Source organism: Panicum virgatum, chromosome 9K (genome assembly GCF_016808335.1).
Source record: "Panicum virgatum strain AP13 chromosome 9K, P.virgatum_v5, whole genome shotgun sequence".
Lineage (NCBI taxonomy): Eukaryota > Viridiplantae > Streptophyta > Magnoliopsida > Poales > Poaceae > Panicum > Panicum virgatum.
In genome coordinates, this window is record NC_053144.1 from 35,480,136 (window position 1) to 35,500,781 (window position 20,646).

General features: G+C 44.2%; 1 non-coding gene across 1 annotated transcript; it reads right to left on the bottom strand.

Annotated features, from left to right (window-relative positions):
- Positions 1 to 19,313: 19,313 nt before the first annotated feature.
- LOC120653026 lies at positions 19,314 to 19,420 on the bottom strand. Its single transcript, XR_005666724.1, has one exon. It is a non-coding gene; the product is annotated as a small nucleolar RNA R71 (small nucleolar RNA).
- Positions 19,421 to 20,646: the final 1,226 nt, after the last annotated feature.

Here is a 20,646-nt window from a genome sequence, read left to right on the forward strand (position 1 = left end):
TAGTTTGTGTTTTTAAAATTCGTTTTGGATATATTGTTTATGTTCTTCAGAATTTTTTAAAAAAAAATCCTTTTTATTGTTTGTTTTGTTGAAATAGAAATCCTTTTCTCAATGTTATTTTATGGAGTTTATCGTGTTCACTTTTACTCTATAAATGATTGCCCAGTAAAGTAAAATTATTAAGTCTAGTCTTAATATTTACTTTATTGGATTCCAACCTTTTAGTGAAGGAAAGCTAAACTTAAGCACTTCACTAATTTCCAATTATTGCATTGCATATAGAAACAACCTCGTTAGTTCACGGAACATACGAGCTCATCCAGGAACCCGACGGGGATTTCTTCGAAGCTCAGGCCAACATTGTTGAATTAACTGAAGCTCCGAACTCTCATTCAGAAGAGCCAAAGTCCACTGAAACTATAGACACCACTACTGGCAAGCCCCGGTGCATAATCCTATTATTTCAAATTATGCCACTTATTATTGTTATTTACTTGCACATTTAAGTTATTGGAGTTGAATGAAAACCTTAGATGCATAATTCTAGGTACCTATTGATTGAATACTAGAAACTGAGTCCGAATAGATGCTATGCTAATTAGGACCGGTAAAAGTCGGGTGATTGCCTGTCACTCGTGAGCTCTATAGGAGTCGATTGTTTACTTTCTTGCAATCACTATAAGGACCATGGACGGATTTGGTTACGAGATTCATGGATGAAATCCGTCTGTGTTAATAATTTGCTAAGGCCGCAGTGTGTGGTAGCGGTGGTTAAGCGTTTGAAAGTACTAGCCACATGCCGTAAATATGGTACGCGGTAAGCCTAGTAACTAATCGGCCCGGCAAATGGACATACCTCCCACTCTCTCTTAGGGATAGGAAGTTAATTTATGTTGCATTAATCACGGGTGCAGAGAATGGCGGTTCTCTGTAGTCGGGGAGAGTGGACCTGATCCATGAACCAGAATGAGAAGCCAACGATTGCTTGGGAGTGACTCGATGGTACTCCAAGCGTGTGTTGATGCAAAAATCAATACACTGGAATCCGAGGGCAAGTGTTCGCCGAGTCACGGAAAGTCAACCAAGCGTGCCAGTCAATTTGACCTAAAATTGACAAGGGAGAAAACAAAGTCAAATTCGAGAGCGTATCGGCTGGAATTCCGAATATCTGTCAGATGAGCGTATCGGCAAGCTTTGCCGATACTATAGATGACAAAAAGATAATAAATGCAAGCGCATAGTAAAAGAGCGCATCGGCAGGATCAGCCGATGCACTAAACAACAAAACCGGCCTTGAACAGCCGATTACGTATGTATGACAAGATCTAAGCTACGAATGTGTAACTCAGATGATGTGAGCTAAAAACAGATCTAAATCGGCTCTTGAGATAACAAAAGTGTTACTCCAAAACCTAAAGCCGATCTAGTATGTTTTTAGATGTAATAATGGCCAAAAAGCATAGGAAAACCTACAAATCTAGCCGATATCGATAATTGGTGAATAAATCTAGACAAGATGACAGCAATGCGCCTGGAAGTCAGAGCCTAGATAAACTCGATAACATTTGAATAGATTTGAATGAAGCTACAGTGATGCGCCCGGTAGCTAAAGCTCAAATATACTCGGTAAAACGAAAACTCACTAGCAAATCAAGTCGCTCGAATGTGAGGTATCCTTGATCAACTTGAAAGAACTCATCGAAAAAAGAAAAGAAAAGGCAAAGTTACTTAAAAAGTGCAAAGGAATTGTAAAGTTTGTTGTATTGGATGTGTATCAAGTTTTTCCGGTCCCTTACAACTGATATATATTGCCTAGCGCTATCAAATCCTAGCCGATCACGGCAAACATTACTTGACTTAAAAGAAAAGACTAACTAAAGATAAACTACTTTAAATACTACAACCAAATCATCAAGATTCTCGTAGAGTCCGGATCCTCTCCTCTTTCCTTGACTTCATCGGCAACTCTCCATCGGCCGGATACCAGAGTTAGCGGATCAGCATCTTCAAAGCATATTCCTCTGGTCCATCGGATAGACTCCATCGGCTGATCCCAACCCTGTGCATCTTTTGGTTTCTTCCAAATCGGCCACCTTCCCTTCACAAAAATCACCTTCCTTTACATGTGTCAAAAAATGGTGTTGACACATGCCCCCCAGTTTTGGAATAATTTATTTTATTTCGAAATTACTCCAACCAGCATTCAAAGCCATTCCTCGTACCCCGTGCACACGGCTTACCCCGTCCAGCTAGGTAAAACTCTTCTTTGCCCTTGGCCTTTTGTTTTCCGTCCGCGCAAACTCAACGCGCCGATTCACCTTCTGTCTTTTCACCTACCCAGAATAGGCCATAAATATTACCCCTTGGCTTCTACATCAGCAACAAATCTCCATTAGCTATAGCACCTTCCTCCTTCTTCCTTCAGCAAAAACCCTAGGTCTTCCTGTAGCAATGGCGGGCATCAAGCGCTCCGATGAGGGTCCTTCCAATGCTCCTCCAGCGACCCAATGTCGCCTGGGGTAAACTCCTCTTCTTTTATCCCCAATCATTATACTCTGGCCTAATACTAATCTCCAATCTTTGCACAGCGACGACGCCCCCTCTTCTTCAGACTCCTCCAATTCGGAGGGTCCCTTCCCTGGTGCTGATGAAGGCACCGTAGAATACATCCGCCAACTTCTTCGAGAGAAGGATGAGGCCCGGGAGAATTACTCCCAGGAGACCATCAGGTCTCAGCGTCTCGCCTCCGAATTAGAGGCGGCACAAGCCGACCGGGCCATTGTCCGGGCCCAACTTACCGTCGCCGACTCCAGGGTTGCCTGTAAGTTATTGTTTCCAAAGTAGCACCCCTTCTGCCTTTCTGATTCCTTTCCTGACACTTTGCTTTAGTCCTGGAGTCGCAGGTCCAAGCCCTCCATGTCGTAACCGCCACCGCGACTGGATCAGTGAACGCTCGCGGCAATACTGTCGCCGCCCGCCTAGAGGACATCCCCAACCACATCCAGGAGGTTGCCAGACATGGAGTCCGCTGCAGCGCTGCTGTATCCCTTGCCACAGCTCAGCTCGAGTCCGGCCACGACTTCTTGCAAATCGAACCGGTCCACTTCCCGCTGGGCAGCGAAGACTGGTGGGCCCTTGAGGAGCTCGCCGACGACATGGAGATGGCAGCCGCCGCCATCTCCGAATATGTTAGCATAGAGGCGGTCATCGGCAATGTCTTTGCCGATGATTAGATTTATAGGAGTAGCATCTTCCTAGAAACAACTTTTGTTGTATCGGCCAGATCATCTGATCAGCCTTTTTGTAAATAATATTATTAATGAAATATTTCCTCTTTCTTGTCGTCTTCCATTGCAACTTCTCACTTGATAATGCAAAAAACCAACCCCGACCTGAATCTGAACAGCTTGGATTGTGTTGATTTTTTGCACTAAGGGCGATACATATCGTATCGGCCATAACAACTCAACCGATAACTCAATTAATCGGCTATGCATCCACCCAAACACTAGGGTAATATTTCTTCAAATATTTTCCGTTAAGAGCTCTAGAGTATTCCTCCCCTTCTAGCATTTCTAGAATGTAAGCATTACTAGGAACACATGTGTTTATTCTGAATGGCCCCTCCCACGTTGGCGACCATTTGCCGAATTTTGAACTCTTTGTTCCTATCAGCAGTATCAATTTCCAAACCAATTCGCCTTGCTCAAAAGTTTTGGCTTTTACCTTCTTATCATTCCATCGGCTAGCGCTAGCTTTATTCGCCTCAACATTTATGAGAGCCTTCAGCCGATGGCCAGCCAAATCTTCCAGTTCATCCTTCATCAGAGTAGAATATTCATCAGCCGTTAACTGATCCTGGAATGTGACACGTCGTGAATCAAGCTTTAACTCCCATGGCAGAATAGCTTCATGCCCGTACACCAACTGATATGGAGACAATTTAGTAGCGCCATGACAAGCCATCCTGTATGCCCACAAAGCTTCATGAAGCACAGTATGCCATTTTCTAGGATATTCATCAATCTTTCTCTTGATCAATTTGATGACTCCTTTATTGGATGCTTCTGCCTAACCATTGGATTGGGCATAATATGGAGAAGAATTCAGCAATTTAATTCCCATGCCAGTGGCAAATTTCTCGAATTCATCTGACGTAAACATAGTACCTTGATCGGTTGTAATGGTCTGTGGAATACCAAACTGATAGATAATATGTTCCTTGACAAATTCAATCATCTCCTTCGATGTAACATTCTCCAGAGGAATCACTTCAACCCATTTGGTGAAATAATCAGTGGCCACTAAAATAAACTTATGATTCTTGCTAGATGGTGGATATATCTGACCGATCAAATCAATTCCCCATCCTCTGAATGGCCACGGCTTGATTACGGGATTCATGGCTGATGCAGGAACCCTTTACACGCTCCCAAATTTCTGGCATTCTTGACAACCTTTGTAATACGTGAAGCAATCTTCCAACATTGTTGGCCAAAAATATCCATTTCTCCTGATCACCCATTTCATCTTATAGGCCGATTGATGGGATCCACAGACCCCTTCATGAATTTCACCCATTAATACCTTTGCTTCTTCTTTATCGATGCATTTGAGCAAAACTCCATCAATCGTCCGATAATATAAATTTTCTTCCAACAGCACATACTTGATCGCTTGGAATCTGACCTTTCTGTTTACTTTCTTGGATGGATCTTTCAGATAATCAATTATGTCTTTCTTCCAATCATCGGCTATTAACTCCAAGGACATTATTCCTTCCATCGGCCGATATCCTGAAGCATGCTGAGCCAGCCGATTTGCATCACTGTTATGAAATTTGGGAACATGCTCGATGGTTACCTTCTTGAATTCTTTCAGCAGCCGGAGACATTCTTCATGACATAATTGTAAAATATCATCTTTGCATTCATACTCCCCAACTAAATGATTGATCACCAGCATAGAATCTCCAAAAATCTCAACAGCATCGGCTTTGATTTCTCGAAGTAATTGAATCCCCTTGAGAATAGCACGATACTCAGCTTGATTATTGGTTGCAGAGGCTTCAATCGGAAATGAGAACTCAAAATTTGCCCCCCGAGGGGAAATCAGCACCACACCAATTCCAGAACCGTTCCCACACGAAGATCCATCAAAGAATAAAGTCTAAGAAACAAGATCTACCATGCTTAGATCTGGTCCACAATGTTGCACAACAAAATCGGCTACGGCTTGACCCTTAACTACTTTAGCCGATTCATATCTCAAATCAAATTCTGATAATGCCAAAATCCACTTCCCTATTCTCCCTTTTAAAATCGGCAATGAGAGCATATATCTAATAACATCATCTTTGCTCACAACAACACATTCAGCCAACAATAAATAATGTCTAAGCTTGGTACATGAGAAGTATAAGAAAAGATACAATCCCTCGACAGGAGAATACTTGGTTTCAGCATCCAGCAACCTTCTGCTCACAAAATAGATAGCTCTTTCTTTTCCTTCAAATTCTTGAATAAGGGCCGATCCGATAGCACGGTCATCAGCCGATAAATACAATTTAAACGGCTTGTGCTTTTGGGCAGGAACCAACACTGGAGGATTTACCAGATAATGTTTGATTTCATCCAATGCCTTCTGATGTTCCTCTCTCCATACAAATTCCTGATCGGCCTTCAACTTCAGTAAAGAACTGAACGGCTGAATTTTTCCCGACAGATTAGATATAAATCTTCGAATAAAATTAATCTTGCCGATCAATGACTGAAGTTCAACCTTCGTCGTAGGGGCTTCAACTTTGTCGATGGTTGATATAGTCTTCTGACTAATTTCAATCCCTCGCTCATGTACCATAAAACCCAAGAATTGGCCAGCTAATACACCAAAAGCGCACTTGTTTGGATTCATCTTTAAACCATGCCTTCTGGTGCATTCCAAAGCTCTACGCAGATCGGCCAAATGTTCTTGGTGCCCCTTTGACTTCACAACCACGTCATCAATGTATATCTCCACAATTTTGCCGATGAGTTCATGAAAGATATAATTCATGGCTCTCTAGTATGTAGCTATGGCATTTTTTAGTCCGAAGGTCATGACTACCTACTCGAATAAACCGAGATGTCTCGGACATCTGAACGCAGTTTTGTGGATGTCTTCTTCCGCCATTAAGATTTGGTTGTACCCAGCATTACCATCCATAAAACTGATCACCTTGTGCCTAGCAGCAGCATCTACCAATATATCAGCTATCGGCATGGGGTAACCATCCATCGGCGTAGCCTTGTTGAGATCCCTGAAATCAATGCATACCCACAACTTGCCATTTTTCTTGTAAACAGGAACCACGTTAGAAATCCATTCGGCATAACGACACTGCCGAATAAAATTAGCTTCAATTAACCGTGTAATCTCGGCCTTTATATCTGGCAAAATCTTAGGATTAAATCGCCTCGCTCCTTGTTGATATGGCCGATATCCCGGTTTTATAGGCAAATGATGTTCCACAATAGATCTATCCAAGCCAGGCATGTCATAATATTCCCAAGCAAAGCAATCTTTGTATTCTCTTAATAAGCTTTTCAGTTCCTGCTTGTATTCGGGATCCAAGTTGGCACTAATAAACGTCGGCCTCGGTCTATCACCATCTCTGATATCAATTTCCTCTAGTAAATCGGCCGACGTAAACCCATGCCCCAACTTCCCTTCTTCTTCTAGGAACTCATCCATTAGGAATTTTCTAAAGAACCAACTGCTTGGATCGGTGTGGAACTATTACTGGCCGATTCACCATCGGCCTTAGCCTTGACATGCCAGACTTGTGATTTGACTTCTTTCCTGTTTAGAGTCTGTTCTTGCTCTTCCTCTATGATCTCCAGCTTGCTTAACCTCTGAACACGTCACTTCTGAGACCTGGTTAAACCTCCTGGACACCATTAAGATTGATTCGTGCGATCAGGCTCATGTTCTGGATTTCTTCGCATCGGCTGATCATCTTGCACACTATTATCGGCCATCTGCTCCAGCCAATCATGTGCGGGTACTCTTCTTCCAGCAGGATCACGTAGCATGGAACTACACCCCAGTCGATCATGCACCGATATCTTTTTTCCTAGCCGATCGTGCACAGGAGTGCGCTCACGCCGATAGGGTTCATGACGTGACCTTTCATATGATTGGCTGCCTTGACCATTGCACTTGGGACAATCATATGCCGAAGGCAATGTCAACCCTTCTTCCCAGTAGTAGACAAAGAAAGGACATCTCCAATGATCTTGCTCGCGTCGTTCCTCTTCTTCTCTACGTTGCCACCTTTCGTGATCACGCTGAAACTTTTTCAATAACATCTGAGACGTGACACGTCTATGTGGTGTCGTTGAACATCCAACATCCTTCATCTGACCCTTTCCTTTGACCTCATCGGCCACTATCTGTGCTTTAGGATCAACAGCCCCAGATCTCTTGGCCGATGACGACGTCAGAATCTTGGCTTGAGGAGAACCCTCATCTTTGGCCACATCAACCATGTTTGTGGCGAAAGGATGCCCGTCGATCTTCATCATCTTCTTGGGAGCCCCAAATTTCAATCTCCCTTGTTCGAAAGCCATCTGAATCTGCTGTCGGAAGACCTTGCACTCATTTGTATCATGCGACATGGCATTGTGCCACTTGCAGTACTTCATATTTTTGAGCTCGTCCTCCGATGGAATATTGTGATATGGCTTCAACTTGATCAACCCTTCCGACAATAACAAGTCAAAGATCTTGTCGGCTTTGGTGATGTCAAACCCATACGACTCAGGCTCTTTCTTCCCAAACGGAGACGTCACTGGCTTTTTGCTGTTCTGTATCCACTCAGCCAATGCTACCGTTTCTTGCTCCTCTTCAGACTCATCATTAGCAGAATACTCCACATAGTTGATCTTCTTCTGAAAAGGCTTCTTGGACTCGTAGGATCGAGTCTCTCCTGTCATCCGACTTGCGATCTGGCTAATACTTTCTAACTCCTATGATGCATATTTATCTTTAATGTGCGGTAAGAGCCCATTAAATGCTGCATCGGCCAACTGCTGATCGAACAGAACCAAACTGTAACATCGGTTCTTGACATCTTTGAACCTTTGGATAAAAACAGCAACCGATTCATTGTTTCTTTGTCTTAAGCCGGTCAAATCGGTCAACTTTGACTCAGTAATCTCAGAGAAAAAGAACTGATGAAATTGTCTCGCTAGATCGGCCCAATATAATATGGAGTTTGCCGGCAATGTGGTGAACCAAGCAAAGGCCAATCCAGACAAAGACAAGGAGAACAAACGGACTCTGAGTTCATCATGGTTGCCCGCTTCTCCCAACTGTAGAAGAACCTATTAACATGTTCCATCGTAGAAACTTCTCCCTGCCCTGTCAGGCATGTTGTACTTGTGTGGGAGAGGAATCTGATCATAAGCCGGAGGATAGGGAGTCTTGTACATAACGGATTGTTGCTTTGGCCTCAAACCAAACTGCTCCCTCATCACTTCAGCTATCTTTGTGCTCCAATCAACTTGCGGCTCAACTATTTGCATTTGCTGAGGGGAAACCATGCTCGCTACTTTGATCAGCATCGCAAGTTGTTGAGCTACATGGTTCATCGGATGTCTAGCCGATTGCATCTGACGTGTTTGCTATGCTATCCGATTGGGTGTTTGCTGAGTCATCGTCGGCTGTGGAGCCGATGGACTTGCCGACTGTTGCCCAATAGCATCCATGTATGGTACACTGACACACCGTATCTGTCCAGTTGCTTGATTGTGGAATAACCAGTTGACTCCCTTCTGATGCGGAGATTGCGACAACAACACTTCTGAAGGAGACTGGGGTTGGAGCAGGATAGCAAGACACTGTTGTGGCGAAAGGATGCCCGTCGATCTTCATCATCTTCATGGGAGCCCCAAATTTCAATCTCCCTTGTTCGAAAGCCATCTGAATCTGCTGTCGGAAGACCTTGCACTCATTTGTATCATGCGACATGGCATTGTGCCACTTGTAGTACTTCATATTTTTGAGCTCGTCCTCCGATGGAATATTGTGATATGGCTTCAACTTGATCAACCCTTCCGACAATAACAAGTCAAAGATCTTGTCGGCTTTGGTGATGTCAAACCCATACGACTCAGGCTCTTTCTTCCCAAACGGAGATGTCACTGGCTTTTTGCTGTTCTGTATCCACTCAGCCAATGCCACCGTTTCTTGCTCCTCTTCAGACTCATCATTAGCAGAATACTCCACATAGTTGATCTTCTTCTGAAAAGGCTTCTTGGACACGTAGGATCGAGTCTCTCCTGTCATCCGACTTGCGATCTGGCTAATACTTTCGAACTCCTATGATGCATATTTATCTTTAATGTGCGGCAAGAGCCCATTAAATGCTACATCGGCCAACTGCTGATCGAACAGAACCAAACTATAACATCGGTTCTTGACATCTTTGAACCTTTGGATAAAAGCAGCAACCGATTCATTGTTTCTTTGTCTTAAGCCGGTCAAATCGGTCAACTTTAACTCAGTAATCTCAGAGAAAAAGAACTGATGAAATTGTCTCGCTAGATCGGCCCAATATAATATGGAGTTTGCCGGCAAAGTGGTGAACCAAGCAAAGGCCAATCCAGACAAAGACAAGGAGAACAAACGGACTCTGAGTTCATCATGGTTGCCCGCTTCTCCCAACTGTAGAAGAACCTATTAACATGTTCCATTGTAGAAACTTCTCCCTGCCCTGTCAGGCATGTTGTACTTGTGTGGGAGAGGAATCTGATCATAAGCCGGAGGATAGGGAGTCTTGTACATAACGGATTGTTGCTTTGGCCTCAAACCAAACTGCTCCCTCATCACTTCAGCTATCTTTGTGCTCCAATCAACTTGCGGCTCAACTATTTGCATTTGCTGAGGGGAAACCATGCTCGCTGCTTTGATCAGCATCGCAAGTTGTTGAGCTACATGGTTCATCGGATGTCTAGCCGATTGCATCTGACGTGTTTGCTATGCTATCCGATTGGGTGTTTGCTGAGTCATCGTCGGCTGTGGAGCCGATGGACTTGCCGACTGTTGCCCAATAACATCCATGTATGGTACACTGACACACCGTATCTGTCCAGTTGCTTGATTGTGGAATAACCAGTTGACTCCCTTCTGATGCGGAGATTGCGACAACAACACTTCTGAAGGAGACTGGGGTTGGAGCAGGATAGCAAGACACTGTTGTGGGGTCATCGGCAATGGCGCTGATGCATTAGTTTGTGCCATCTGTTGTGGACTCAATGCGCCTTGTGCATTCAGCTGTGTTGCCGATACATCCTGTTGTGCACCCATCGGCTGAACGGCCGATGGATCAGGCTGAGAGGCTATCGGCTGAGAAGCCGATGCATTAAACTGCATCTTGGGTGGCATAGAAAAGAAATCCGGATGCATGCCATACCCAGTAGCAGGATTCTATCCTTTAGGAAATACGGACGTAGATTCATCTTGCACAGTTGGAGCAATCGGCGGCGTGGTTGAGTAGATAGGATCTGTTGTAACTGCTGACGCTGTAGTAGCAACCTGTGGTGGCGTTTGACTGTTGCTTGTCCCTGCCTGGCTATTTGGAGCCGACAGAGCTGCTGCCATTGACACCTCCAAGGGAGTATATTGCATCTGATCTAGTTGTATGTAACCTGGAAACGTGCCTTTAGCAAAAGTCTTGACAACCGCATTGTGAACTGTATTGCCCATGACTGTTGCACTCTTGATGAAAGCTTGTGCTACAGCTTGGCCAAATGCATCCACCATCTTGTTCTCATATTGAGCCTCTGTCAATGGCTGGAAAGTTGGAAGATCAAACTTCTTGATCACTTCGCCAGATCTGTTGATACTGTACGACTTGAGGCATTCACTTTTGAATTTCTCCACCAGCTCTTCATATTCCTTCTTTTGTTCTTCTTTGAGCTTATCTTCAGGAACAGGAATCTGGTTCTCTTCACTGACCGCAGATTTATCAGTAATGTCCACCATGTTAAAGCTTTCGGTCCCACCGGGCATGCCAAAAGATGTGTTGACGCAAAAATCAACACACTGGAATCCGAGGGCAAGTGTTCGCTGAGTCACAGACAGTCAACCTAGCATGCCAGTCAATTTGACCTGAAATTGACAAGGGAGAAAACAAAGTTAAATTCGATAGCATATCGGCTAGTATTCCGAATATCTCTTAGATTAGCATATCGGCAAGCTTTTCCGATGCTATAGATGATAAAAAGATATTAAATGCAAGCGCGTAGTAAAAGAGCGCATCGGCAGGATTAGCCGATGCACTAAATGACAAAACCGGCCTTGAACAGCCGATTGCATATGTATGAAAAGATCTAAGCTATGAATGTGTAACTCAGATGATGTGAGGTAAAAACATATCTAAACCGGCTCTTGAGATAACAAAAGTGTTACTCCAAAACCTAAAGCCGATCTAGTATGTTTTGAGATGTGATAATGGCCAAAAAGCATAGGAAAACCTACAAATCTAGCCGATATCGATAATTGGTGAATAAATATAGACGAGACGACAACGAAGCGCTAGAAAGTCAAAGCCTAGATAAACTCGATAACTTTTGAATAGATTTGAACAAGGCTACAACGATGCGCTCGGTAGCTAAAGCTCAAATATACTCGGTAAAACGAAAACTCACCAGCAAATCAAGTCGCTCGAATGTGAGGCGTCCTTGATCAACTTGAAAGAACTCGTCGAAAAAAGAAAAGAAAAGGCGAAGTCGCCGAAAAAGTGCAAAGGAATTGTAAAGTTTGTTGTATTGGATGTGTATCAAGTTTTTCCGGTCCCTTACAACTGATATATATATAGCCTAGCGCTATCAAATCCTAGCCGATCACAGCAAACATTACTTGACTTAAAAGAAAAGACTAACTAAAGATAAACTACTTTAAATACTACTACTAAATCATCAAGATTCTCGTAGAGTCCGGATCCTCTTCTCTTTTCTTGACTTCATCGGCAACTCTCCATCGGCCAGATACCAGAGTTAGCGGATCAGCATCTTCAAAGCATATTCCTCTGGTCCATCGAACAGACTCCATTGGCCGATCCCAACCCTGTGCATCTTTTGGTTTCTTCCAAATCGGCCACCTTCCCTTCACAAAAATCACCTTCCTTCACACGTGTCAAAAAACGGTGTCAACAGCATGTGTGCTAGGTTTATCCTTGCAAGGTTGGAAATTCGATTCAGAATCGTCCGTTTCTCGCAGATATTGAGACTGCTTGATCCCTTTGCCACATAGAGTAAGAAGTGGAACAATTATGATTCATAATATGGTTGAATGAAATTAATTCCTCTACCATGTTTGTATAGATAGGTGCTTACCTAGAATGGTTCATGAAACTAGAATCTAAAAGCTAAAACTTGAAATTAAGGATATACTCTTTGTTGCTTTTCAGCAAAAGAAACCCCAGAGCCTTCACAAGCTTTGCATGTCTAGTTGAAGGGCTGTTATATACCCTTAGCTGGGTTAGTCTTGCTGAGTATTAGTATACTCAGTCTTGCTTGTGACTTTGTTTTCAGGAATGACTTGTGAGGATCAAAACACTAGTTTAACTTGGCCTAGTGTTTTACCTACTGGCTGGTCTATGGAGTGGGAACCATCCCCGGCCAGCAATGACTCGGCTGAATGATGTCATGTTTGGGCTTACCATGACATCAACCCTACGATGTTTGTCCATAGTCGTGTTATTCTTTTCCGCCACAGAACTTCTAAAGTAAGCATAGCTTACTTCTAACTCTTATAGAACCTTCTAAACAGGTTTGTAAAAACTAGAACTTTAGTTTCCTAGCTTCAAAAACTTTGATGTAAATTACACCCCTTATCTATGTGATGTGAAATATTGTGGAATATTGTATCTCCGACTCGCCTTCGTGCGGGATGTATACTTGTGTTACGATCGGATATTCAGTGGTTACATCGGGATATTACCTGACAGACCAATAATTATACCGGTTGAGGTGCACTTAGATGTTTAGCATACTCGAACTGGTGTAATTCAAACTGGTTCTGCCACAGCTAGTATCAGAGTAGGAAAGTATACTCCAGATGGTACAACAAACCTTAGAAAGATTTTGAATAAAAGATATGCTCAACAAAGTGTTTACAAAAATGCATTGGACTCGTTAAGGGTTGTGCTTAGACCGTAAAGCCCTAGGGTGACGATTTATGGGTATTATAAGGTGGCTATTAACTATATGTTTTCTGCAGGTACACTAACCATGGTTCGATGGGTTAAGAACGGTTAGGATCTATCGGCTAGATAATATAGAGAGAGACGTATCTATGCCACCAAAATTAACCATGTAAGACCAAATGTATTTGGCAGTTATTTTTGGTTGTGAGGACGATCGAACGTGCATGCATTGTTTAAAATTTGAATGCTATGTTTCTTGTTCAAGTTAGAAATGCTTGAACATCTTTTTAAGGATTTCTAGAGTGCTTGATTGGCTAGTGAGAATTTTGGCGAGTGCCTTGTCCTAAACCTAGATTTAGTTGATCTTAGGAGAGGTAAGCTACTTGAGCTTAGACTGAGTTTTGCACCCTTGATCGTTTGTTCAAGGAAGTTTCAAGTGATCAACTAGCCTTATCATAGTTTGATCATTCGTAATTCTTTTGAAACTTTACGTTTCAATGAATCATATCCTACAGCCTTTTGTGTTCCTTTTTGGTGACATCTCACCATTTGAAATCTTGTTTCAGATGGCTGATGTTCCGAGCACTTCTTAGGATGGTGTGGGCCACACCCACACCAATGGACTCCACTGGGAGAGTTTTCCTCGTCTTCTATGGGAGTCTCTCCAGCTCTTTTGTTACACAGAGCCGCTATAGTACGACTGCTTCACATACATAGTGGAAGGAGTTACCCGTTGCACTGTGAAGATGACCATACCACAGTACCCTTTTCGAGCTCACTGGCAGCCTATAGAGATCAAGGCATTTGGATACCGCCTTGCTGACACTGTTGAAGCCGCCGCTTTAGAGGCTATTACTACCTTCTGCGAGAAGCATCCCAATGAAGTGGCAGAGTACCCTATTGGCCTTTTTCCCGCCGCAAACTATCACGACCCCGAATGGTCTTTTCGGGTGGAGCATTGTGCACACCTACTTGGGGATTCAGCGGGAGATACGGTGCGAATGATGATCAGGTTCATGAACGCCCAGCTTTGCCATCAGGAGCTACAGCATCGCGGCATTATCCACTTGGCTAGTGAGGCACAAGTCACCCATAGAAAGCTGGATAGGCAAATAGCTTAGGTGGAAGAGCTTCAGGCAACAGTTACCGCCCGGGATGAGGTGATAGCCCAACGCGAGGAGACAATAGGCCATCGAGAGGATCGGATCATCGAGAACGATGCCCTTATCAACCAGCGTAACACAGTAATAGAGTTCCTTCAAGAGCAGGTTCAGGACCTCACTCTGGAGCTTGATGATGCTAATGCTTACATCAAGTTCCTCCAGGTGCCGCCAATGCCACCCGATATCCCAGACCAGCCGGAGGGAAATGTAGAAGAAGACCCCGAAGAGATTGAAGGAGTTTCAAACCTTGACTCTGAGCACAAAGGTCTAGAGCCCGAAGCTCAGAGCAAAGACCTTTCTCTAGGTAGCGAGTCTTCAGTCGGCAACCTCGATGATTTTTAGATCGTCGAAGCTTTTTAGGCTTGACTTTTCTTAGAAGTAGAAACGTGTAAATAGAAAGTGATGTAAGATAGCCTGGATGGAAACATCACTTGTTGTAGCATAGTAGTATGGGAGTAGGTTGTGACTTTTGTAGCATATCCACCGCCATGACTGTAACATGATGCTTGGAATAAATGGCTATGTCTCTATGGAAACTTTGTCTTTCCTTATATTTTGAGCTGAACTGGTTGGATGGAATGTGAGATGTGCATGTTGTTACAATCAATATCATTCTATTTTCAACTGTCTCTATGCTCGGGTGATGTATATTGTTTTGCACTATACCATTTGATAATGGAAGTAAAGATAAACTGTGATCTAATAGATATCTTCCATGATTCAGATGGAGGGCTCAATGCGAGGTAGCCCCGAAGGGTTTAGCCATGGCAAGGCTAGTAGGTCTCAGCGACCACCACCGCCACCTCCTAATTTGGCGGAAGTTATGGCCTTGCAGACCGAGTTGCTACGTCAACTAGTGCAGGGGCAGCAAAACCAGCCACGCTCGCAGCAGCGAGGACGTGATGATCATATTCCCCTTGCACATGGATATCAAGATTTCTTTGGTACCCAGCCCCTGCTGTTCCACAAGACCGATGAACCCCTGGATGCAGATGCATAGCTTCGGACCATAGAATCAAAGTTTGCTTTATTGTCGGTACCATGCTCCGAAGCGAACAAGACTCTCTTCGCCGCCTAGCAGCTACATGGCACCGCCCGCATCTGGTGGGATAATTATCGTGCCATGCTGCCTGCCGATCATGTCGCCACTTGGGAAGAATTCAGGACCGCCTTCAGGCGCATCACATTCCCGAGGGACTCCTAGAGCGGAAGTTAAATGAATTCTTGGCATTTACTCAAGGAACCCGCACTTTGCTTCAATATGCACAGGTCTTCAATCACCTGTGCCAGTATGCTGGTTATCATGCAGACAGCGATGCCAAGAAGCAGGATCATTTCAGCCGTGGTCTTAACACCAAGCTCAAGGAGCGTCTCAACCTTGTCCGCACCGACAGTTTTAATGAGCTGGTGAATAAGGCTATTACTCAGGACAATTGCATTATAGCGCATCGTGCTGAGAAAAAGAGGAAGGCATCGACTGGACCCTCTGGTGCGCAGCCACCAAGGTATCGTTTGGTGCATAATACAGTACCCAAGGCCCCACAGAGAAATCCTCCATCAGGCAGATGGGTTTTCAGGCCACCTTAGCAACAAGGAGTGGTTAGACCTCCTATGCCTCAACAGCAATAGTCTGGGCCAAGGCCAAATGTTCAACAACCCAACTGTCTAAATAGCGAGAACCGTTGCTTTACTTGTGGAAGTCCTGCGCACTTTGCCCGGAATTGCCCCCGAAACCAGAAGTCTGCCCAAGGTCAGAATTCTAATCAGAACAACCAGGGCAAGGGTAAGAAGCAAGTCATGCAAGTCAGGCAAGGGAAGATCAACTTTACTACTCTTGCTGAACTTCCGGAGGGCGCACCAACTATGATGGGTACATTCTCTATCCATCATAAGCCTACAGTTATATTGTTTGATTCTAGTGCAACCCATAGTTTTATTAGTAATAAATGTGGGGCAAGAGTAGAATTGGAATATAGTCATGCCAAGGCACTATACATGATTGCCACACCTGGTGGTAAAATAGTTTCCAATCAGGTTCTTAGATGTGTGCCAATTCAGTTGGGTAGCAAGCTGATTAAAACCGACTTGATTTCTCTAAGTCTAGAAGGTATGGATGTTATCCTAGGTATGGACTGGATGACCCAACATAGAGTACTGTTAGATATCTCTTCCCAAGCTGTTGACATTGATTCCCCATCTCAAGGAGCTACTACTCTTTCTTCCACCGCAAGAGTACATCACTCCTTGTACCTTTGCCGTGAAAGATATCAAACTTGATGACATTCCGGTAGTATGCGAGTATGCGGATGTCTTTCCGGATGACTTGCCCGGACTGCTTCCTGATAGAGATATTGAGTTTGTGATTGAGCTACAACCAGGCACAGCTCCTATCTTTAAAAGACCCTACCGGATGCCACCAAATGAGTTAGCAAAATTGAAGATCCGGCTTCAAGACCTTCTCGACAAGGGTTACATTCGACCAAGTGCTTCACCTTGGGGTTGCCCAGCCCTATTCGTGAAGAAAAAGGATAACAGCTTGAGGCTATGTGTGGATTATAGACCCCTTAACGCGGTGACAATTAAGAACAAGTATCCCCTTCCCGGCATTGACATCTTGTTTGATCAGTTAGCCAGAGCTAGAGTTTTCTCTAAGATTGATCTCCGTTCCGGTTACCATCAAATCAAAATCAGGCCATGTGACATACCAAAGACGGCCTTCTCTACCAGATATGGACTCTATGAGTATCTGGTGATGTCTTTTGGCCTTACCAATGCACCGGCTTATTTCATGTATCTAATGAATTCGGTGTTTATGCCAGAACTAGACAGGTTTGTCATTGTTTTTATTGACAATATTCTGATCTACTCCAAGAATGAAGAGGATCATGCTGACCACTTGCGAGTTGTTCTTCAAAGATTATGGGATCATCACCTATATGCTAAATTCTCAAAGTGTGAATTCTGGTTGAATAGTGTGAAATTTCTGGGAAATACTATCTCCAGTGAAGGCATATCTGTTGATCCAAGCAAAGTTCAGGAAGTGATGGATTGGAAGCCTCCTATATCAGTCCATCAGATCAGAAGTTTCCTTGGCTTAGCCGGATATTATCGCCGCTTCATCCCAGATTTCTCCAGAATAGCTAAACCTATGACGGAGTTATTAAAGAAAGGAGTTAAGTTTGTTTGGGATGATAAGTGTGCAAAAGTATTCCACACTCTTACAGCGCAATTAACCACTGCCCCAGTGTTAGCTCAACCAGATAACACCAAGCCATTTGATGTCTATTGTGATGCTTCTAGCACCGGACTTGGATGCGTACTTATGCAAGACAACCGGGTAATTGCTTATGCATTGTTGACGCTCACTAATGATCATTTCCAGGCGACAACTTGATCAAAAAATCATGAGAGTTTGCATTTCTTACACGCATCCTTATTCAATAAAGTCCTTAAACCACACTTTATCTTTTAGAAAATGCAAGTTCCGTTTTAGAGCTAATATGCAGGTTACAAGCACACTTTGGCCTGACATAAAAGCACAGAAATTATCAAAGCACCGATTCAGGCTCAGATGGACCAAAAGTGATGCAAGAACCCAATTCAGACAAGCCAAAATAGGCCAAGACCACCATGGACCAGATAAGGAGGCCCAAGACAGCCTATTGGACGAAGCTGGGGTTGGTTGGCCCACCTGGCAGGTCGACCGACCTACAGGTCGGCCGACCTGGCCCATGGGCCCCACCACCTCAACTTCGTCATGTGTCGCCTCTCCACTGGTTGCTGAAGTCGGTTGCTGCAGTCTCACCCCGTGGCTCCCTACTATAAATACAAAGGGGGGGTAGAGATTAGAACACACACACACACACCTCACACCTCTCCTCTCTTACTCATCTTGCATAGTCTTTAGGCTTAGTGGAGTTTAGGAGAAGTCTAGGAGTCATCGAGTCGCCGGAGTTGCTCGAGAGTCTGGTATGGGTTCATCTATAGCTCTCTCTTGTAATATTTGGTCATTTGTAATAGAATTAGACTATGGTTACCGATATCTGCTTGAAGTATGTTCTGAGTTATCGGGTATATGCTTCTTGTCATGGTTGCGTTATTATTCAATGCTTGCATTGCTTGATCGCCCTATGCTGGAGATTGTTAATCTTTTGTTCTTAGAACTCTATCAACTGCTCTAGTATTCGTATGATTGCTCTAGTGTGATGTCTGTCCATCCGGAGGGTGGGGGCTCCACGCGGGACGCTATAGTATCCCTTACTATGAAATACTGCCACCCCAATTGGCATCTGCGGGCATCATCGTTGTTTCCCGGTGGTGACGTTGGTAGGTGCCAACAAGCATTTTTGGCGCTGTTGCCGGGGAAGGCACATATTGAAGAATATAGACAAAGTGATGAACAAAATCGAAATTGGTATTCGCTTGCTAAACAGGCTAACTTGGCTTTGTTTTCTTGTCTTTGATGATATGAAAATAGGGTAGTTGATGACCGGTTTCGACTTGCCATAAAACTTTCATTCCAATCTAAAGTCACTTTTGAGAAGAGTTCGACCTCGTAACGTACCTCCTCAAATCCCACTCTCAGCAGCCGAACCAGTCATCGCATCATCGTCAGCTCTTAGAGCTATGGCCCAGAAGACACTCCGTGATTACTCTGCTCCGTCTGCTAACCAGGTCCCTATCGGGCCCGAGGTTAACATCGGAGGGGAAAATTTCGAGATCAAAACGGGTCTCATTACGATGGTGCAGGTCAGCCCTTTTTGTGGCAAGGCCAATGAGGATGCCAGTGCTCATCTCCAGCAGTTCCTGGAGCTCTGCAGTACTTTTGTTATCAAGGGTGTATCGCAAGATGCAATCCGGCTCCGTCTATTTCCGTTCTCTCTTCTAGGGAGAGCGAAGCAATGGTTTTATGCTAACAAGGCTGCTGTGTATACATGGGACAAACGGGCAAAACCAATGCCCTTCGTGGTCAGATTTCGAACTTCCAGCAGGCATCAAATGAGTCAATTCCTGAGGCTTGGGAGAGGCTTCAGGAGTACATTCTGGCATGTCCGCACCACGGAATGCATAATTGGCTCATTCTTCAGAACTTCTACAATGGGTTGACACAGTCATCCCGTGATTATGTGGATGCCACTGCGGGTGGAGCTTTCTTCTTGCTGACCATTGAAAGAGCTACATCATTGATCGAGAAGATGGTTTCCAACCAAGGTTGGAGCGATGATCGCCTCCAACCGCGCCAGCGAGGTATGCACTCCGTCAAGGAGGTCGACATGCTCGCTCTGAAGATTGATCTCCTCCTCAAGAAATTTGAGGATTATACCCAAGATAAGGCTCAAATGCAAACACTTCAAACCTTAGAAACTCACATGACATGTGTGGTCTGCGGGAATGTTGGACATTTGGGCGACAATTGCCCAGAAACCCAGGAAGAAGCATTATTCCTCAATGACAACAATAATGGGTTTCGTCCACAAGGAGGTGAGGGGTGGAATCAACCACGCCCATACTACCAAGGAGGTAATGGAAATTCAAATTCTTTCAATCCTAACCAGCCTACCTTGAGAGATCTTGTCTACGGCCAAGCGAAGATCAATGAGTCCCTTCAGAAGAAGTTGGTCGCCATAGACAAATCTATGAAGACCATCCATGCCAAGATGGATGGATTCTCCATGGCTATGAAGAACCAGCTGAGTTTCAATAAGGCGCTAGAAACTCAATTGGCTCAACTAGCTGCTGCTACACCTACTGCTGAACTAGGGAAGATTCCACGGCAACCCGAATCAACTCTAGAGAGCGTAAATATCATCTATGCTATGTGGAAGGAGCCACTTAGAAGGACACCTCTCAGCTATGCAGAGAAGCTCACATGCCCAAGAAGAGGTGCATGGGGTGAGTTAGCAGCCACAATAAGAGAAGATCCGGAACTCCAGTGATCAGCTGCTCAATCTTTGATTATGAATTTGATCACGCCATGTGGGACCTTGGAGCCAGTGTCAACATCATGCCCAAGGTAACATTCGAGAAGCTAGGCTATCCATCAATTTCCCCTACCACTATGTGTGTTCAGCTGGCGGACTCCACGATAAGATATCCAGAAGGAGTTGTGGAAATGTTAATGGTAAAGGTCAAAAAATACCTACATATTAGTGGACTTTGTAGTCTTTGATATGGAAGGAGATCTTGAAATCCCGCTCATACTTGGGCGACCATTCCTCAAGGATACAAACGCCAGAATTGATGTATGGACAGGAAGAATCAGCCTCCGTATCATGGGAAAGACCATGAAAT